General features: G+C 36.0%; 1 long non-coding RNA gene across 1 annotated transcript; it reads left to right on the plus strand.

Moving 5' to 3' along the window:
• The first annotated feature begins 14,600 nt into the window (after positions 1 to 14,600).
• Positions 14,601 to 15,315, plus strand: LOC123871648. Its single transcript, XR_006797309.1, has 2 exons — positions 14,601 to 14,686; positions 15,203 to 15,315. It is a non-coding gene; the product is annotated as an uncharacterized LOC123871648 (long non-coding RNA).
• Positions 15,316 to 22,531: the final 7,216 nt, after the last annotated feature.

The following is a 22,531-nucleotide window of genomic DNA, read 5'->3' on the forward strand; positions in this document are numbered from 1 at the left end:
CGATTGGACTCTTGTGCTATAGTGCTGGGCAGGAGCAGGATCCAAAAGAGATAATTCAAGTGTCTTTTTCGGATCATTATCTCAATTTTTCAATAAATAATACTGCATTTTGTCATTCTGTTCTGTGTTGCATTTGAAAAGAGCTGCGCTAAACTTGTTAATCTATTTACGCTAAATATTCCGATTGGACTCTTGTAATATAGTGGTGAGTAGGAGTAGGATTCACTAAAGATAGTTTAAGGGTCTCCTTCGGATCATGAAATTGAAGAAACTCCTTACCTTAATTTCATGAAATGCGAGTAGAATAAACCTGTTGGCCTATTTACGTTAAATATTCCAGTCGGACTCTTGTTCTAAAGTACGGGTCAGGAGTAGGATCCACAAGAGATAGTTCAAGGGTCTCCTTCGGGCATTACCTCCATTTTTCATTATATACGAGTAGACTAAACTATGTACGCTAAATGGCTCTTTTTTGTGAGCTAGTACAATTACTGGCTCACAAAAAAGAACCACCTCTCGCATACACATTACAATAGTATTCTCAACACTAGTGTTGTAGATAAAATGGGGAATTTATTTTGTCTGTTTCAAATAAGCCATTCTTGGGCAGCTCCAGCCGGCGGGCACAATGGCGGGGATTCAAAACGTCTTTTGGAACATTTTTTTTCTCTTATTTACTTGTTTCGGATAAACGGACACGACAATAAACATTGTAAAAGTTTTTCGTACCTACAGACCGAATACGATACATAAAGTTTTAGTTTTAAGTGATTGTCAATTTTCTCGATAGATTTTAATTTACCTTGCACATTTCGATTGTTATTAACAGGGCTCTCTCCATCACTTATTCCATACAATCGTAGTTCCAATTTCATTTGAATAAGTATTAAAGCAACCAAAGTCCATGAAATTTTGCAGACATATTCTAGAAGCTAATATCTATGCCTGTGGTGTTTTAGATTTTTCTAAAAATATGTAGTTTTAAAATTATAGGGGCTCAAAGATTTGTATGTAAATTTTTAAGACCGCGTAACTTTGAAACCGAATATTTTAACAGAAATCTGAAAAACCACAGGCATATATATTAGTTTCTTGAATATGTCTGCAAAATTTCGTGGACTTTGGTTGCTTAATATTCAAATGAAATTGGAAATACGTTTTTATAGAGCGAGTGACGGAGAGACCCCTCTTAATTTAGAAGTCTGTAAATAATAATTATTCTTGTTTGAAGTGGTTCTTATTGTCTGCAAATTTTGTAACGGTTACGCACTCATCCGATCCGAGTCGGTGAAAATACGGATATAAAAACTCGGACCGAACTGGAATATTGCTTACGCACTTAGGAGAGAACTCGGATGACGGAGGTCGAAGCTAGTGCGTAAGCTACCATACAAATAGTTTTTAATGACTATTGTATACAGATGGACAGGTCAACAAAATGACCCTTTAAGGGTTCCGTTTTTCCTTTTGAGGTACGGAACCCTAAAAACTGACTGACTTTAAATGAGCACTCAGCAAAATCCGAGGCAGAAAGTTTGCGCTTTACCAGAGTTCATTAGTGGTATTAAATCGACGACTAACCGTTTTCATAGTTTTTAATTGGCGCTTTGGGAAAAGTTGCAAAGGTTACAAAAATATGATAAATTATTTTTATCTTTGATAGGGCGCCAAATTATCATGATGCCCGCGACTTCGTTCGCGTGGATGTAGGTTTTTAAAATTCCCGTGGGAACTCTTTGATTTTCCGGGATAAAAAGTAGCCTATGTGCTAATCCAGGGTATTATCTATCTCCATTCTAAATTTCAGCCCAATCCGTCCAGTAGTTTTTGCGTGAAGGAGTAACAAACATACACACACGCATACAAACTGTCTCCTTTATAATATTAGTGTGATTATTATCTCTATTCTTCTTACATAATCCATACTTTTATACTATACAGGGTGTAGCCAGAACGCTAGCAAAGACGAAGACAAGTACTGATGATTACTAATTGAGATACCATAAAAAACTACGATTTTTTTAATCCTGTATTTTTAAAAGTCCACAATATATTGCCAATAAAACATCTGAATGACGCTAGAGGTCAACGAACGTTCCCAAAATAGGTCACTCGAAGTCAATGCCGCATCATAGGTGGGGCTTGACCCGAGTTTTGCACACTATACATTGCGGGTTTGAAAAATACTAAATTACTAAAACTACATGATAAGGCAAAAATGGTTATTGTGTAAAGGAAGTATAATAATAACGCTAAGTTGAAGCTTGCGTTTTGGTTACACGCTGTATTACGTCGCAATCTGCAAAAAGTACCAAGATGTGTAAGACAGCTGTACCGAGTATTAATAGGTGAGGTCTGCAACTTCGTATATATAGAAAAATTGGCTACTCTTTGATTTTCTGGGACCAAAAGTAGCCTATGCCCTCCCCAGGATACAAACTATGTCTGTATCAAATTTCATAAAAATTAAATAACGAAGGAGCCGTGAAAAGCTAACAGACCTAAGTATAGACACACTTTCGCATTTACAATATTGTAGTAGTTTAATTTTGGTTTTGTGCTAAAAGGATTAAGCAAAACTACTTACCATAGTAATGTTTTCCATTGTTGAAACAGCTAAACCTTTTTTAATCTCTTCGCTTTATATTTAGTTCGTAAGAGTTCTTAGTTCTTAAGCCGGTGGCTATTTTTGTACTTTAATTGGAGCTTTCGCAAAAACCTAGAATAGCAAAACTTTATTCGAAGTTGTTCACAATAGAAAACAGGGTTGACTTAAAATAACATTTTGCGACATACGCGAATATACAAAAGAGAAATTTTATTTTCGCTGTATATATGAATAAAAAAAATACGATTTATTAAAATACGAAACGAGCACAGTTCGAGAGCTTTTTTCTGTTTTTCGGGGAATTTTATCTTTACGGATAGTAATATTTTGAGCTAGCATCTTTTTTATGGTTCTGTATCTCAAAAGGAAATAAGTAACCCTTATAGGATCACTTTGCTATCTGTCTGTCTGTCCGTATGTCGAGTATGTCAAGAAAACTTTTAGGGTACCTCCGGTTGACCTAGAATCATGAAATTCGGCAGGTAGGTAGGCCTTATAGCACAAGTAAAGGAATAAATCCGAAAACCGTGAATTCGTGGTTACATCACAATGTTCATGAACAAATAATTAATTAGTATTTTCAATTGTCAAAGTTAGATAACTAATCCAAGTGGGGTATCATAATTGAAAGGAAACCCTTTCAATTATGATAGGTACCTGTACATTCTATAACAGATTTTTATTTATTTTTATGCATAATAGTTTTTGATTTATCGTATAAAATTTCGGAAAAAATAAACGAGTACCTACGGAACCCTCGACGCGCTAGTCTGACATACCTACACCATGCATCTATCCATCAGCATTAAGGAGAACGCCCCATTCATTGATTTTAGAAGCGCCCCTGTTTATTCGGAAGACGGTCCTTGCCATTATCATCCACTTACTTTCCACCAAGGTCATTGGTGCAGCAAACTGGAAATGGTATTCTAATCGTACTCAATTATTCTATACTAAATGATACCCGCGACTTCGTTCGCGTGGATATAGGTTTTTTAAAATTCCCGTGGGAACTCTTTGATTTTCCGGGATAAAAAGTAGCCTATGTGCTAATCCAGGGTATAATCTATCTCCATTCTAAATTTCAGCCCAATCCGACCAGTAGTTTTTGCGTGAAAGAGTAACAAACATACACACACACACACACACACACACATACAAACTTTCTCCTTTATAATATTAGTGTGATTAGATAATGCCCGTGACTTCGCCGCGTGGATTTAGGTTTTTAACATCCCGTGGGAACTCTTTGATTTTCCGCGGTAAAAAGTTGCCTATGTCATTTTCCAGGACGCGGACGCAAGCTACCTCTGGTTGCATCTATTACGAGTGTAAATTAAAAACTTATAATACCCCCGACAAGTGAAGGTTACAGTAACTAGAAAAGAGCTGATAACTTTCAAACGGCTGAACCAATTTTCTTGGATTATAGCTAAGAACACGCTCGATCAAGCCACCTTTCAAACAAAAACTAAATTAAAATCGGTTCATTAGTTTAGGAGCTACGATGCCACAGACAGATACACACGTCAAAGTTATAACACCCTTCTTTCTGGGTCGGGGGTTAAAAATAGGAAATGAAGTGTTAATTAAATTAATGATTGAACGTATTAAAACCATTCTTAAAACAATCAGTCATACAGCAAAGATAATTGCAATTGGTTGGTTTAGAGTCTAGACCTCTAGATAGCTGATAGAGAAGCCATCCACACTGATTGAGCTGGCATTGGCAGCATCAAAGCAAACTTATGCTTACAGGGACACAGTGTAGGTATAATCAGTAGATAATATAATTGATTAGCGATCTCAATTATTCAAATCCTAAAAATATTTTAAAATGAAAAGATTATAATGCTATATTTAAGTATGTGTGTTTGACTTGTTATGTATTTGATTTACTTATTTGTTTGTAATCGATAAACTCTGAAATTATTGAACAGATGTGAATAATTCTTTTCACTATTAGAAAGATACTTTATCCACAAGTACTTTATGTTTATACTAGCCGATGCCCGCGACTTCGCCCGCGTGGATTTAGGTTTTTTGAAATCCCGTGGGAACTCTTTGATTTTCCGGGATAAAAAGTGGCCTATGTGCTAATCCAGGATATTATCTATCTCCATTCTAAATTTCAGCCAAATCCGTCCAGTAGTTTTTGCGTGAAGGAGTAACAAACAAACACACACACACACACACACACACACACACACACACACACACACACACACACACATACAAACTTTCGCCTTTATAATATTAGTGTGATTTTATTCTCTTGCTCCGTAAAAAAGTCTCTTAATTCTTTTTTGACTAACGTTGATTCTCACAAACTCATTTTATTTTTATTAATTGTGTAAATTCACTTTCTATTAATCAAAATTTAATCAGTTCATCAGGTTCAATCAGGTTCTAAATGCATCCTGGTCTGAGAAGAGGCTTACTGGTTAAAACAAATGTTTTTATCATCAAACTTTGAATATAGAACGCTTTATTTTTCACATTTAAATGTGAATTATGTTCTGTAGTTAATTTAAACTTAGATGGAACTTGATGTAAATGTTTTTATTGCACTTTCACAATCATTATTAGGTCTTTGAACAACTGCACTGATACAAAAAGATGTTTTAATGGTAAAAAACGAGAATTAAAAACAGAAGCTGATAAAAAATATGCCTTAATTATGTTGTTGAATGCAGTTGGAATCGAAAGCGACTTCGGGTTGGTTCGACCGCCGTCGTTAGCTCTCGTGTTGTGCGCGGATTAAAACCTAGATAGCTGATATATTTACACTGTGGCATGTAATGTCAGTAGATTCAATTAGCAAGGGGATTAACGAGAGATTACCGATGCTGATCGTCTCTGGCGGTATTATTGTAGATGGACTAGAAATTGCCCCGCTCTTAGATATTAAGCTAACCGACTATTTTTATAATAACTTCATGTTTTTATTTCAAGTTAATACTATAATATTATACTAACGAAAAAATCGCAAATCGGTTCAGAAATCTAGGAGATTTCAGTGTACCTACAATCTACATAGGTATAAAAACACGACTCCACCATTTTTGAAAGTAGGTTAATAAAGTGCGCCTTAAAACAGTGACTCAAAATCATTTTCACAGTAACTGACTCAGAATCTTCCATAACTTGACTCTCTCAAAACACAACACGTAATGTGTTCGAGTCGTCCACGCGGCCCCCGGCGGGTCCCGGGGTAACTGATCAGGGCGATGGCCCTCTACAGTGGTGGCTACGCCGCTTGCGACTGCAGACGGGGCACGAGGTTGGACCACTGGTCGTGGTGTCGGGTCTGCTGTTGAACCCACGTGATGCTCGCGAGCGATCGGCTATTGCGGCGGCGTGGAAAGTCTTTGACCCCTCATTTCAATGTCTTCTCTCCATTGTCCCTACCACTCGTTACCGTCCCCTTAGGGATTGAAATTTTAAAAACCCTTTCTTTCTTTTACGTCATAATAATTATCTGCATGCTAAACTACAGCAATATCAATTCAGTAGTTTGAGCTGTGCGTTGAAAGATCAGTCAGTCAGTCAGTTTTTCAGTCAGTTTTTCCTTTTATAACTTATCTAGATCAGCATAGCTTCTATTTCATTTCTATACAATATGTAGTGACAAGAAAGATGTAGTGACCACGCTAATACGCCTTGGTGTAGTAACTCTAAAGTCTGTAATTAACGTCCATTGAAATACGTTAGATTAGATTTTGATTTCAATAGATTGGCCAAGTACTTACTTACTTGCCCCTTAGTTATAAGAAACAAATAGCTACCTTGGTAGCTTGTAATATACAAGACACAGCTATTTTTAGCTTGAGTTCTTTTGAAAACGGTACATGTTGTACTAATAATATAGACCTAATTAGTAATACTACTAATTCCAGTTTTTTTACGTTGGATACAAACTATTATAATAGTTTGGATACAAATAGTTGCATGGACACTACTGTAAACAGTAATAAGATTTTAAACTAAGTAGTGCGACAACAGATAAGCTATGTAAAATCAATCTTGTACACCAAAATATTCAGGGCTTATCTGGCAAGGAACATGAGATAGAACTATTTATTAAAAAATTTGATATTGACATCTTATGCCTCACTGAGCATTGGCTCAATAGTTATCAATTAATAGTAAATTTAAAACATTATCAATTGTCAAGTGCGTTCTCTAGAAAGAAAGCTATACGCGGAGGGTCTTTAATATTAACCCGCAACAATATCAATTATAAAGAACGGAAAGACATTGTTAATCTTTCATTGGAACGCACTATTGAGCTGTCCTGTGTTGAGCTGGAGCGCTATATTGTCGTCTGCGTGTACCGACCCCCCTCAGGTGACTTTGTTCTGTTTGAGGACGTTATGGAAGAGGCCTTGAGGCGGATATGTAGGTCATCAAAAAAGATATTAGTTTGTGGAGACTTCAATATTGATATTTTGCTTCACACTTCTTTTACCGACAGATTACTCAATTTATTTAAAAGCTTTAATTTACAGAAAATTTTCAATGAACCAACACGGATAACTGCAAATTCAGCCACTTGTATAGATAACATTTTCTGTGACTGTAAGATTGTCGCAAAATCGATCATGACGAATCTAAGATCCGATCACTGTGGACAAATGATATCTGTTCCCAGTGATAATCAAGACATAACAAAGTTAATAAAGTATAGGCCAGTAACCACTAAAAAGGTAAAGCAGTTCAAACTAAAGGTTTTAACTGCTTTACCTAAACTTGACTTTACTCAGGGTGGTCCGGATGAACACTATAATGCTTTTTTTGATCTCATAAACTCTCAATTTAATTCTACCTTTAAAATTGTAGAAAAAAAACTGTTTAAAAATCTTAAATTTAGTGACTGGGCTACTGTTGGCATCTATAAAAGTAGAAATAAGTTGTTCGACTTGTATGCAGAAAAACAATATAACTACACTCCCACATTTGTTGAATATGTAAAAAATTATTCAAAATTATTCAAAAAGGTTTGCATACAAGCAAAGTCACTCTGCATAAAGCAAAAAATTATTAATTCTGATAATAAAATTAAAGCAGCTTGGGATATCATCACGGATGAAACTGGGAAACAAAAAGTGCATAACAATAAATTGGAGCTAAAAATTAATAACCGTATTATTGACTCCAATATTGAAATTGCAAATACATTTGAGAATTTTTTCCAGAACATTCCAGTCATCACTACTAGTTCCCTTAGCTCTTCACCAACAGAAGCCTATGATCTTCTCAGGGCCAATGTCACTGAATGCGGTGTGTTGTTTAGGTTTGAATACGTTACTCCATATGACATTGTTAAAGTGTTCAAATCTTTACAAAGCAAAAAACCCGGAGATCTGTGGGGAATATCAGTAAAAATAATTAACAATATTATTGATATTATTGCGCCATATCTAGCCTTAATTTTTAATGAGTCTGTGGATACAGGCGCTTTTCCAGATCTCATGAAATGTAGTAAATTGATACCTCTTTTTAAATCGGGTAGCAAAAGTGACCCAAACAATTACAGGCCAATTTCAATTTTGCCAACACTGAGCAAGATATTTGAGAAAATCATGCTCAACCAACTGCTTCAGCATTTCAATTTAAATAAGCTACTCCATTCTGAACAGTATGGCTTCACTAAAGGTCGATCAACAACCGACGCGGCCGCAATGCTGTTAAAGCATATATTCAATGCGTGGGAGGGGTCACAGAATGCCATTGGTATTTTCTGTGATTTATCCAAGGCATTTGATTGCGTTGAGCACGAGACTCTTTTAGTTAAATTGAGCCACTATGGAATCAAAGACACTGCGCTTGGTCTCATTGCGTCCTATCTTAGTGATCGTATTCAAACAGTATGTGTGAATGATGTGAAGTCATCCGGATCAGCCTCACTAATGGGTGTTCCTCAAGGCTCTATTCTAGGTCCTTTCATGTTCTTAGTATACATAAACGATTTACCATATGTAGTCCAAAATATTTGCGATATCGTACTATTTGCTGACGATACGTCTTTGATTTTTAAAGTCGATAGAAATAGGGACAATTTTGACGATATAAATGGTGCCATATCTCAGGTAACTCACTGGTTTACTGTAAATAATCTACTTTTAAATGCAAAAAAAACTAAGTGTATTGAATTCGCACTGCCCAATACCAAGAACACAAGTAACATTAATTTAATGTTAAATAATGATATTTTGAAAATGGAAGAGACTACTACATTTTTGGGGATAACCTTAGATGCGAAGCTGCAATGGGGCACCCATATATCAACTCTTGCTGGCAAACTAAGCTCTGCTGCTTACGCGGTTAGAAAGATTTGACAATTAACTGACGTGGAGACCGCAAAGATAGTATATTTTGCTTATTTTCATAGTATTATGTCTTATGGAATCTTAATATGGGGTAGAGCGGCAGATATTGGGAGAATTTTTGTATTACAAAAAAGGGCAATACGCGCAATTTATAACTTAAAACCACGCGATTCACTTCGAGAAAAATTTAAGGAAATAGGTATCCTTACCGTAGCCTCTCAATATATTTACAACAACATAATTTTTGTAAGACAAAATATTCTTAGTTACAAGAAGGTTGGCGATCTACACAACAGGCTGACTAGACACCGTAACAGGCTTGCGACTCCTACGCTCCGTCTCAGGAAGGTCCAAAAGTCATTTGTGGGAATGGGTATAATCTTCTATAACAAAATTCCTCAGTCAATTTTGGACTTGCCTTTACACAGGTTCAAAAAATCTATTAAAAATATGCTCTTGAGAAAAGCATATTATACTATCGAAGATTATGTAAATGATAAAAAAGCGTGGATTTGAACTTCGATTCGCTCCAGCAATGCGCAGGACTTCAATTGCTTTTATACATGGCATAATATTGTATATCAAATCTTTGAAAAGAGCAACCGCCGAGTTTCTTGCTGGTTCTTCTCGGTAGGAAAGGCATTCCGAACCAGTGGTAGATGCTTTTGACGATTCGAAAGAACTTGTAAAAGTCTAATTGAATAAAAACATTTTGAATTTGAATTTGAATTTGTATATTGGAATAGTGGTTTGAAATTCGAACGTGGCGATCTATGGTCTATGGGTGGCATACCTATCTTACTTTTTTATTTCTATCAAAAGAAGATACCTACTACTTATAGGATTTCTACACATAAAAAGAGCCTCAGATTCTTCTTGTTGGTTTGGCGGCTATGCAGGGCATTTCAGACCTAGTATCACTTTGACCGTTGCCAATCTATCGTGATCGCCACCGTTTTACAATTCTCGTCCAATATCTACTAATTGCCGCCAGGAACAGCAGCAGCTTCTTCGCCAACATGTTTTTCGCCTCCTCCGGGTGCAGTGTATGTTGCCCTAGGTGAAGACTATGTTTATGCATTAATGTCTGACATTGACAGATGATGTGTAAGGTACGTTTCCGCATCCTCTTTACAGATCCTACGCATACTCGTGTCTTGGAGCTTGAAGTTGAACAATTGAACATATTATATCTCTTCAGTCTGCAATGCCCCGTTAGTGCCCGCACTAGAATGCATAAATTCCTACTTATCGCTAGTTCTTCCGAAGCAGCCTTCTTGTTGAAGGCTTGGACTAGCGCTCTGGCGTGGTTCATTCCTGGGCGATTTTTCCATCGAATAACCATGTGTCGTATGAGTTAAATTTTACAAATTGTTACCCTAATCTTATAGTGGCATGGGAACATAAAACGTTAACAAACGAGCAAGCAAGATTGTATGCAATAAAACCATTCTAGTATCTAGCACGTTACTGCATGCATTTTTAAATTTATGTCTAACTGGTAGAGGCACGTCTTGGCCTTCATATGGGGGAAGTTAGGGGTATACTCTGTTAACAGTGATATTTTTACATTTTTAGGTTTTCGTATCCAGATGGTATCTATTGGTTACGGAACCGTATTTCTAAGCTGGTGTCTGTCTGTCTGTCACACAGCTTACAGCTTTAGCCGTCATAGGTACACAGTTGAAATTTAGGTACACAGAATCTGTGTACTATAAGCGTGATAGCCTTGTGGTTAAGACGACTCGTCTGGCAAGAGGTCGGAGCGTTGATCCCGCACGCCACTTTAACTTTTTATTTGTTTCAGCTCTATCTTAAAAACAATAATACATACAGGTTTCAAAGATCAAATTGTACGAATGAATTAATAAATGAATATACTTTTACTGTACACCACAAAATTAATACTATAAATATTATAAAGCAAAACAAAAATATAGGCAGGTACGTAGGCGAGTCGTCCATGACCGCCGCCTACCCCCTTGAGAAGGGATCTCGGGCGATAGACACGGGAAGTCTATCGTCCGAAAAGAAACTAGTCCTCGAGTCGGGAGGCGCACCTTTGTGATCGTGGTGTGGCTCAGACGGTGTGGTGGTGGTGGACTATATTGGCTCAGGGTCCTCAGCAGGCGCCGCTGGTTGGGTGCGCGAACGTGTTTGGCCCTGTAGCCCAGCCACCAGGCGATGAATGGAACACCATGGGGCTTTATTGGTCATTGCACATAGGTTTTTTAATGCATCTTACGGAAAATGCAGCTATGTCATGTGTATAAAAATATTTGATAAGCTCCCTCCCGGCTTACGGATATTACCCCTCCAACAATTTAAAAAGAATCTTTTTACATGGCTAATAGATAAATGTTTTTACTCGATAAATGAAATGTTGGCACATTAGATTAGACTATTTAATTATAACTATAATTGATCTGTAAAATAGTAATTCCTATTACACTAAAAATATTGACATCAAATAATAATATATACTGTATGTAGAATTAAAGTTGATTAGAATAGGTACATATTAAAAATAATTTTGAATCTATTAATGTTGAATGAATTGTAATAATAATAATTAGAATATTATATATTTATAATGGTATGACAAGATTGTATTCATGACTAGTTATGTTATTGTATTATTGCATACCGAAAGGTAGAATTTGGAGCATCTAACAATAATAGTTTTAAGATCTGTAAACTAACCCAAATTCGCAATAAAGATTATTGAATTGAATTGAATTGAATTTAGTCGGTAAGTGTCCGACATACCTAACCTCCGTGCCTCTCCGGTATCCATGAGGATTTCCCCATGTTGAAAAAAAGGTGGTTGCCACTAGTAGTCCAGCGGGCGGCAGCTCATAATAATAAAGGAAACAACACAACAAAACTTCTCAGCTTCTTGAGAGACTGCGAACCTGCTCTATCACGAATCGGCCTCAGAGTAACCCCGCCGCATTAATATAATATGACACCGCGCAAGTCGCGGCGGCTACGGCCGACTTGGCACGTTTTCGATTCTATTTAAAATCGCTGAATTGTTAATAAATAGATCCTTTAACTATATATGCAGAGTTTCTCAAACCTTTAAGGCTGTATTACATTGAATAACGTTAAAACACAGGGTTTTTTAGGGTTCAATACCTCAAAAGGAAAAACGGAACCCTTATAGGATGACTTTGTTGTCTGTCTGTCCGTCCGTCCGTCGTGTCTGTTAAAAAAACCTATAGGGTACTTCCTGTTGACCTAGAATCATGAAATGTGGCAGGTAGGTAAGTCTTATAGCACAAGTAAAGGAATAAATCTGAAAACTGTGAATTTGTGGTTACATCATTAAAAAAAATTAAAATGCGTTTACGGAACCCTAAAAATGTCATGTCTGTCGCAGAAGTGACGGGCGATGGGGCAGACGTGTTCTGGAGTGCAGACCGCGTGCCGGTAAGCGCAGTGTGGGACGACCTCCAGCCCGCTGGTCCGATGCAGCGATGACCTGAAGAAGGTGGCGGGGAGCGGGTGGATGAGGAAGGCGGAGGACCGCGTTTGGTGGCGCGCTCTTGTCCAGCAGCGGACGCATACAGGCTGATGGAATGGAATGTTTAGACTTATTACTATTTTTAACCCCCGACCCAAAAAGAGGGGTGTTACAGGTTTGACGTGCGTATCTGTGTATCTGTCGGTGGCATCGTAGCGCCTAAACTAATGAACCGATTTTATTTATTTGAAAGGTCGCTTGATCGAGAGTGTTCTTAGCTACAATCGCAGAGAAATGATGGATCTTTGTTTCTTACATAAGATTATAAATGGGGATATTGATTGTCCAAATTTATTAAATAGAATACGACTGTCACTTATAAAGAGCAAGCAAACATTTAGGGCCAGAATATGTAAAAGTAACCCTTGGTAGTGCTGCTCCTCTGAATAGAATTGTGATATCCTATAATAATGTGTTCAGAAAAGCTAACCTAGATATTTTTCAACACTCCGCTTCGTTATTTAAAAACAAAATTAAAAACCACCTAATGAGTCTTTAAATATTCCATAGTAAGTCTAATATAAAATATTTAAAGATTCATTTTGAAATTGTAGGGTGCTATTTTTAGTCTTTTTGTAGTTTTTATTGTTAGTTTTAAAAATTGTTGTACTTTTGGCTTTAATTTAATTATTATAGATCTTATGCAAAGAATGTCTTAGGTTAAGTTTTACTATTTAGAAGTTTTAGATTAAGCATGTTGAGTAAGCCTGTAAGTGAGTATACATTGATAGTCCTAAGTTTATATAAGTCGTCATAATTACTTTTCTTTGTATACCGTTGGCTTCCTATTAAATAAAATCACACTTAATATTATAAAGGCGAAAGTTTGTATGTGTGTGTGTGTGTGTGTGTGTGTATGTTTGTTACTCCTTCACGCATAAACTACTGGACGGATTGGGCTGAAATTTAGAATGCAGATAGATTATACCCTGGATTAGCACATAGGCTACTTTTTATCCCGGAAAATCAAAGAGTTCCCACGGGATTTCGAAAAACCTAAATCCACGCGGACGAAGTCGCGGGCGTCAGTTAGTAAAAAAATAAAAATAATCCAAAAAAATCGGTTCAGCCGTTTGAAAGTTATCAGCTCTTTTCTAGTTACTGTAACCTTCACTTGTCGGGGGTGTTATAAATTTTTAATTTACACTTGTTAATGTAGGTATAAGTCTAAGTATCTGTAAGTGAACCTAATAAATAAAATAAAAATAAAGTAAATAAAACAAGCCAGGGTAGACAGGTACCTGTACCTGTCTAACTAATGTCTATCCTGGCTTCAAGCACGCCACTGCTTGTGAGACCTACCTAAAATATGTGTACAGAATAATTCCATAATCAATTCCCATGCAATTGTGTCCCTAATATAAAAAAAATTGCAACATGAAATCACATTTTATGCTTGATAATTCAATCAAGTAAATAATATAAATATAAAGGCTTTTCGCTAGACGCAAATCTATAACTTGGAGGTTTACAGAAAGTGTTTTTGGATAGTAACATAATAATTTTATTATGTTGATGTGTATGGTGTTGTTAGTTTCCCTATTAGGGGCGTGTGGGCCTATCCCTTTTTTTTTTTCACGCTGGGGAATGCATTTACGCATCCCCCCGGAAGCTAGCCAGCCAGCCGTGTGAGGCAGCCAGCCAGCTGAGGGAGGGTATGTGGGACTCGCCGGCCGAGAGGCGACCGGAATACCCACTAAACCTCAGCGGCGCTACTGCGCGTCGCCTGGCGACTGGGTCACGGGAACGCCGAAGCAAACAACCGCGACCCAGCCAGCGACGTCTGCCGAGGCAGACCCTCCACCGGGGACCTGCTTGGTCCCCACCACCGCACCTCCGGGACGCACCAACGAAGTGCGTCCCCTGACCCTGGGACGCGCACGTCGCCCGCGTCCCATCCTACGCTTCGTCCACTGTGCCCTCTGCTACTCTGCTAGTCAGAGGGACACGCGGAGAAACCTCCCCCCCTGCCAGGTCATTAGCCATAGCCAACAATATCTCCGAAGATAAATTATTAGCTATGTCACCGGGGCGCACCGCCCCGTACACTGCTCTTCCCCTCGGACGCATCCAAAAGGGACCAGCAGCATCCAGGCACACTGGGAGGTTACCTGGCTGGCGCCCCGTGGGGCCTATCCCTGGGATAATAGTATGATACTACCGACAGAACCCTCCACACAATCTGCAGACCTTCCTGTTGGCAGGCGGTTTGAACCGGTAAGCAGTTTAATTTTTTAAGTAACTAGGTGCCCCTTTCGCATATTGGTGAGCTCGAAGATTCTACATGCGTAAAGGACACTGGGTTCGATTTCTGGTAAGGACCAGAGTTGACATTTAGAAACTCTCAAATTGCCCCAGCTTGGAATCGAACTCGGGATCTCCCACATAAAAGACCACAGCACATATGAAAGGTATTTATGTATGAATGTATCATTCCTATTGTTTGTCTTTAAAAGTTAGGTTTTTATTTGCCAAAGGTTTTGTTAATATACCTATACCTACTTCAATTACTTTTATACAAGGTAACATCGTATTATCAAATTTTTGAAAAGAGCAACTGTCGAGTATCTTGCTGGTTCTTCTCAGTAGGAAAGGCATCCCAAACCAGTGGTAGATGGACTTGACGATTCAAAAGTACTTGTAAAACTTAAATCAATAAAAATAATTTGAATTTAGAATTTTTGTATAACTTGTATACTTAGTACTTACTTACCTACTTATTTAATTTTACAGTGTTATGATTGCGTACTCGGCGGCAACTGTGACGAATGTTATAAGTGGGTTCATCCAACTGGTGTACCTGATATAATGTATCCATAGAGATTGAAATAGAGTGATGCCCAGAATAAAGCTTGATTTTATTTTTATACCTTTGCTTGTGAACCACCAAGACGTATCTATCCAGATAGATGTAATAATATTATGTTTAAAATAAAAATGCAATGAAAATATTTAGATACTAGGAAGTATGACTTTATTTTTGTAAGATGGAAACTACTAACTACTATTATTGATCACAATATAAGTCCAAGAACACAAAATATATAACTAATAATACTACCTATCTCGCTCGCGCGCTCTTAGCACGGGTTGATGACCGCGTGCTACCCACATTCCGACTGTTAGTTCATACTCCAATTGGCACTTGGCCGATTTTCGGGTGGCTGCGCCTACAACTTTTTTTACCCGACTATGGCAAAGCCAAAAGGAAGGGTTATGATTATAGCAGTCTATGTATGTATGTAGGTTTGTATCCAGATTCTATGTGTTCCACCGTAGCGCCTAAACTACAGTTTTCAACTGCCTCGCCTGCGTGAGGTAGCTGTGCGAGGTACGGTATAGGGTGCGGCGACACATAATACCTACTCCACTCGTGCACTGAGCACCCATTCGCAGCTCCCATCCATAGCACGCCATAAAAAAATTTACGTCAAAGTAGGTATAAAGCCAAATTTTTTTAAGAGTTCCGTACCTCAAAAGCAAAAATGGGACCCTTATAGGATCACTTTGTTGTCTGTCTGTATGTCTGTTTGTCAGTCCATCTGTCCATCTGTCGTGCCTGTCTTGAAAACCTTTAGGGTACTTCCCGTTGACCTAGAATCATGAAATCTGGCAGGTAGGTAGGTCTTATAGCACAAGTAAAGGAATAAATCCGAAAAATGTAAATTTGTAGTTATATCATTAAAAAAAATGTGATCATGAACAAATAATTAGTATTTTCAATTTTCAAAGTAAGATAACTATACCAAGTGGCTGGGTGGGGTATCATATTATGACGGAATTACCTGTACATTCTAAAACAGATTTTTATTTCTTTTTATGGAAAATAGATTTTGATTCATTATGCAAGATGTTGGGTAAATACGGAACCCTCGGTGCGCGAGTCTGACTAGCACTTGGCCGGTTTTTTTAATATTTTCCTCTGAATGGTATTAGAAATCACATCATGCATTGGCAGACACTTAGTGTTATGGCAACCACGTGCCAGACGCTCTTAAAGTTTAAAAATTTAAAGGCGTCTGGCAGGCGCTTGGTATTTAAATGGCTTAACGGTCACACTCATGAAGCACTGGATTCCAGAACGTCCCATCAGGGCATTCTCCTTGGCGTAGTAGTACTGGATAAATCTGAAATGAATGAAAAGTTGAATAAACGGTTATTGTACATAAATAAATATAAGTAGCTGGCAGAAACACAGAAAGCATAACAAAAGTTTAGATTTAATATAGGTAGAATAAAATAAGGAATAAAATGGTTTTTAATTCAAAAATGGGAATTCTGTTTCACCATGGCCGCATAGTTCAGGAACACTTTATTATTTTCACACGATCAAATAAAGAATGATCTTTTTATTTTTGCAAAACGATCAACTTTTTAATGATTGATGCTCTTTTTCAATGATTGAGCCCCTTTTTTTGAATTTTTTAAAATGTATTTTTACATGTTATTTTTTTTGTATAGGTATATTAGTACCCAAAAGAACCTTAGTGCCCGGCCCTGTTTATGTTCTAACCTAATCTAACCTAAGATTTTGGGCGTAAATTAATGGCCGTAAATCATGTTCTATTAACCCAACAGCACCTAAAACGGAATTCACTATTCGCTAAACTAGTTTCACGACATTTATTTCATTATCAATTGCATGTGTAAATGTTGTGTGTGTTATAATGCACGCATTGCGAAGTTCGACCTTTACGCACTTGATAATGAAATTAATTTCGTGCCACTAATTTCGTAATGTGAATTCCGCTTAAGTGAACAACTTGCGGCCGGGCATTATTATGTATAGTTGTGTTCTAACCTAACCTAACCTAAGATTTTGGCTGGACAAATGGCTCGTCAGGTCATAAAAAAGATCATATTTTATTTTTAAGAAGTGCTCATTTACAATTTAGACCAATTAGTATATTATTAGGATCAAAATATAATATTAACCCTAAAATAAATAATACATCAAGAGCACTTACAATGGATCTAGCCGGATAAGTATAGCGATTGGGCCCCCAAATGACAACGCATTTCGAAACTTAGGTTTCAATATTGATGTACGAACATTCCCAGGCAAATCCGTCCAGTAGTTTTTGCGTGAAAGAGTAACAAACATCCATCCATACATACTTATATACTTTCACGTTTATAATATTAGTAGGATTATATAGATAAAGCCGTATTAAGCTGTCACTGCTAGGTTTGATACACGAAAGCATTATCAGTTTTGCGCGAAAAAAACAATACATCAAGAGCACTTACATCATTATTGAGTTGTCGATATGGCAGTTGAACACCGGGAATTAGATGACCAGTAACTGTTACTTCCGAAGCAAAACTCCCTAACAGGGAAATCACCAATAATGCTACCAACATCATAAGAAAAAGCTGTTTTAAACATTCACTGTTAGGTTTAATTTGGAAATGTAGTAAATGGAATTGTGTCAACTTATATACTATTTGCTTGCTTGATAAAACAAATGAGCATAAAATTAAGTTTTATGGTCCGGTATTTTATGTTAGAATTTCCAGCAATTAACTTATACATAGCAAAATAATTATACTCATAGTAAATTAAATATCTGAAAAGAGCAACAGCTGAGTTTCTTGCGGTTCTTTATTTTATTAATTACAAGAACCACCCACAGAATTACAGAATCAAATTATAAAAGTTATTCTTTAAATTTCACAGCTCTCGCGTAACTCAATTTACGGGCAGTTACAGCGTGCACCGATAACAATAGTCGTACAATAATAAGATACAATAAACCTAAAGAATATAAAAAATACCTAAGTTTATAGATCTTAAAGTAATTACAATAAAATGAATACCTACTTAAGTTAAATTATCTAAAAAGAAAGATTAAAATAAATATATTTACAACCAGAGTCTAATACTATTATCATTATCCTACTGCAGAATCAAATGATTTGAGCATCCGATCTACAAATGTTTTCGATATGTACGCCGAGTATCTTGCTGGTTCTTCTCAGTAGGAAAGGCATTCCAAACCAGTGGTAGATGGACTTGACGATTCAAAAGTACTTTGTAAAACTTAAATCAATAAAAATAATTTGAATTTAGATTTTTTGTATAACTTGTATACTTACTTACCTACTTATTTAATTTTACAGTGTTATGATTGCGTACTCGGCGGCAACTGTGACGAATGTTATAAGTGGGTTCATCCAACTGGTGTACCTGATATAATATATCCATAGAGATTGAAATAGAGTGATGCCCAGAATAAAGTTTGATTTTATTTTTATACCTTTGCTTGTGAACCACCAAGACGTATCTATCCAGATAGATATAATAATATTATGTTCGAAATAAAAATGCAATGAAAATATTTAGATACTAGGAAGTATGACTTTATTTTTGTAAGATGGAAATTACTAACTACTATTATTGATCACAATGTAAAGAAAATACATTCCCATTTTCTTAGTAATCTTTGAATTTAAATTTTACCGCGCTCCAAAATAAGACTGTCATTTGTCAGCGAGTTGTATCTTGTCTGTGTTTTGGAAGTTAGAAAGCATTTGACAAGATTGGAGGTTAGAACGAATAGAAGTATTCTGTGGTGACAACATGAGAGGACTGACGTGAAAAGATTAAATTGAAACAGTAAAAATTCTTTAATAAGCAATTAACTTAGTGAAAATAAAAACTTTAATGTCGTTTCTCTTAATTCAGAGCAACACATGATTGTTTTAATTGGCTGATCCTTAAAAATACCTTATAAAACGACATTTTTGTTTGTAAAAGTCAATTGAAAATGGAGAAACTACGTTTTGAATTTACACTATTGCCTGGAAGTGATGGAAAATCAAACATTACTTCTATAACCTCAATAGCTACGAGTGATAGTAAAGTGTATGCAATACCGGAAGATTTACAGTCAGCCAGTCTTCATAAGGAAATTGTGAAAACACCTGCTTATACTAAAGTAAAAAACAGTTTAAAAAAAAGGTACCAGGTAAGAAGAATATGGATAACATTGACAAAAGACCTTGAAAAGACCTACATGGATGAGGATGGTAATTTACAATTTGGGGATCAATTTCTTGAAGAAATCAACCAAGAAAAACTTGCTACTCAGAAAACAGAAACAGGTACGTTAGAAAGATTGTTTGAAAAACTAGTAGAAAGTTCACAGGCGAGTAAAAGCCTAAAACATATAGCAGAAAAGTTTGTGATCGATAAATTCACAAGCAAACATTCCAATGCGAACCAATGGATGGAATTATTTGAAAAAGAATGCATGCGGTTTGATATAACAACAGATGAAAAAAAAATAGAAATACTCCGATTGTTTTTGGATAAAAGTTGCGTAGATTGGTATAGTTCAATGATCATAAAATTAACCATGAACTCTGAATGGTTGACGTGGAAAAACAAATTCTGTGAGACATTCGCAAACAAGGGATGGAACCCAGTCACATACGCATTATTATTTAAATACAAAGAAGGTTCATTATTGGATTACGCTATGAGGAAAGAGAAACTTTTACTAGAAATGAGAAGAACAATCGATACAGGTACTTTGGTGGATCTTATTGCAGCTGGTTTACCAGAATTTATTCTTAATAAGATTGATAGGGAAGTATTGCAAGACACAGTTGATCTGTTCAATGAAGTAAGCAAGTATGAACATATGGTAAATAAAAGGGTTTTTTTGAATAAGAAAAGATATGGAAATTCCAAAATTAATGCTAAAAATGAAGATAAATACCCATGCAAGATTTGTGAACAATTAAATAAAGGCACTCGGTACCACGCTGAAACTTCTTGTTGGTTTAGAACAAAAGAGGATGATAAGTTAAAGAAAAATGTAATCAAACATGTAAACAATTCAGTGATCGAAGCTGAATTAAATGAAACTGATCAAAAAAACGATTAGTAACACCATTAATAAATGTCAAACTACTAATAAATGATAAATTACAAATTTTTGGAGTTTACGATTCGGGTTCAAATGTTTCTTTGATTAATTCAAGATTGCTGAAACTTAAAGGAAAAGGAAACAATTTGAATAAAGCTAATTTAGTAACAATTAATGGTGTTAAAAAGACAACTGGTTTGACAAATTTGAAAATAAAAATTTTTGAATTAGAAAAAAATGTGGATGTATACATAATTGATGAACAAAACTTTAAGTATGATTTTTTGATTGGATTAGACATGATAAAAATGTTTAAACTTATTCAAAATGAAGACTTGACAATAACACAGAAACAATGTTTGAGTGAAACAAAAAAAATGGAAGAAGTTTTAAAAAATACGCAAACAGATATTGGATTGGTAAATATACAATACAATAATAACATTTCAAGAGAATACAAAATAAATTTCAATGAACATGTTAAAGAAGAAGATTTTGAAATAAAGATAGATCACTTAAATCAGTATCAACAAAACAAAATAGATACACTGATTTGCAAATATAAATCAGTTTTTGCAAAAGATAAGTATGATGTTGGTACTGTTAAGGGATATGAAGCGAGAATAGATTTATTGGTAGACAAATATTGCAGTAAGAGGCCCTATAGATGCACTATAGAAGATAAAAAAGAAATAGAGAACCAAATAGCAAAATTACTGGATCATAAACTTATAGAAGAATCATACAGTCCATTTGCGGCACCTGTTACATTGGCATTTAAAAAAGAGGATAACAGAAAATCCAGGCTATGCATAGACTTCAGAGACTTGAACAAGATAGTAGTGCCTCAAGCTCAACCATTTCCGTTAATTGAAGACCTGGTAATAAAAACTAGAAATTGCAAATTTTTTTCTACATTAGATATAAACTCAGCATTTTGGTCCATTCCTTTACGAATCGAAGATAGAAAAAAGACGGGATTCGTAACACAAGATGGCCACTTTCAGTGGACATGCCTACCATTCGGACTGAAAACATCGCCAGCAATTTTTCAGAGAATATTAAGTAACATATTGAGAAAATATAAACTTACGGATTTTACAGTTAATTTCATTGATGATATACTCATTTATTCTGAAACATTCGATGAGCATATTAATCATTTAACAATGTTGTTAGAGGCAATCAAAACAGAAGGTTTCAGGTTAAAATTTACCAAATGCACATTCGCATCGAACTCTGTCAAATACCTGGGCCACATCATACAGAATAATTCTGTAAAACCATTAAAAGATAACCTGATTTCTATAAAGGATTTTCCAGTTCCACGAACACAAAAAAATGTAAGACAATTTCTGGGCAAAATAAACTTTTACCATGAGTATATACAAAATAGGGCAATAATACTCGAACCATTGCATAATTTACTCAGGAAAAATCAAAAATTTTTTTGGTCAGACAAATGCCAGAAAGCATTTGACAAGATAAAAAGCTTGCTTTGCTCACAACCAGTTCTAGAAATATTTGACCAACATTTGCCAATCAACATTTACACTGATGCTTCTATAGAAGGTATTGGAGCAATTTTAAAGCAAACCCAGCCTAATGGAAAAGAGAAACCAGTTGCATACTTTTCAAAAAAACTAAATGAAGCCCAGAAGAAAAAGAAGGCAATATACTTAGAATGTTTAGCTATCAAGGAAGCACTGAGATACTGGCAGTACTGGCTAATAGGTAAATCATTTACAGTTTATTCAGATCACAAACCACTAGAAAACATGAATTTGAAATCTAGAACGGATGAAGAGCTGGGCGATTTAATGTATTATGTTTCCCAATACGATTTTAAAATAAAATACGCTCCAGGAAAACAAAATTTGGAAGCAGACTGCTTAAGTAGGAACCCAGTGTTAGAGTCTGAAGAAAATACAGATGAACAATTGAAAGTTGTTAACTTGGTTAAACTTGAAGATATTTTAACAGATCAGAAAAACAATGAAGAAATACAAAACCAAAAAAGCAAGTTGATTGAAAAAAACATGGTCTACTTAAAAAAGAGGGGGAAAAAAGAAAAAATAATTCTATCAGAACAATTCAGCATTAAATTATTGGAAAATATACATAAAAACCTGTGCCATATTGGAATTGGACAAATGCAGAAAACAATTAGTCCACACTATGCTGC

Source organism: Maniola jurtina, chromosome 14 (assembly GCF_905333055.1).
Source record: "Maniola jurtina chromosome 14, ilManJurt1.1, whole genome shotgun sequence".
Taxonomy (NCBI): domain Eukaryota; kingdom Metazoa; phylum Arthropoda; class Insecta; order Lepidoptera; family Nymphalidae; genus Maniola; species Maniola jurtina.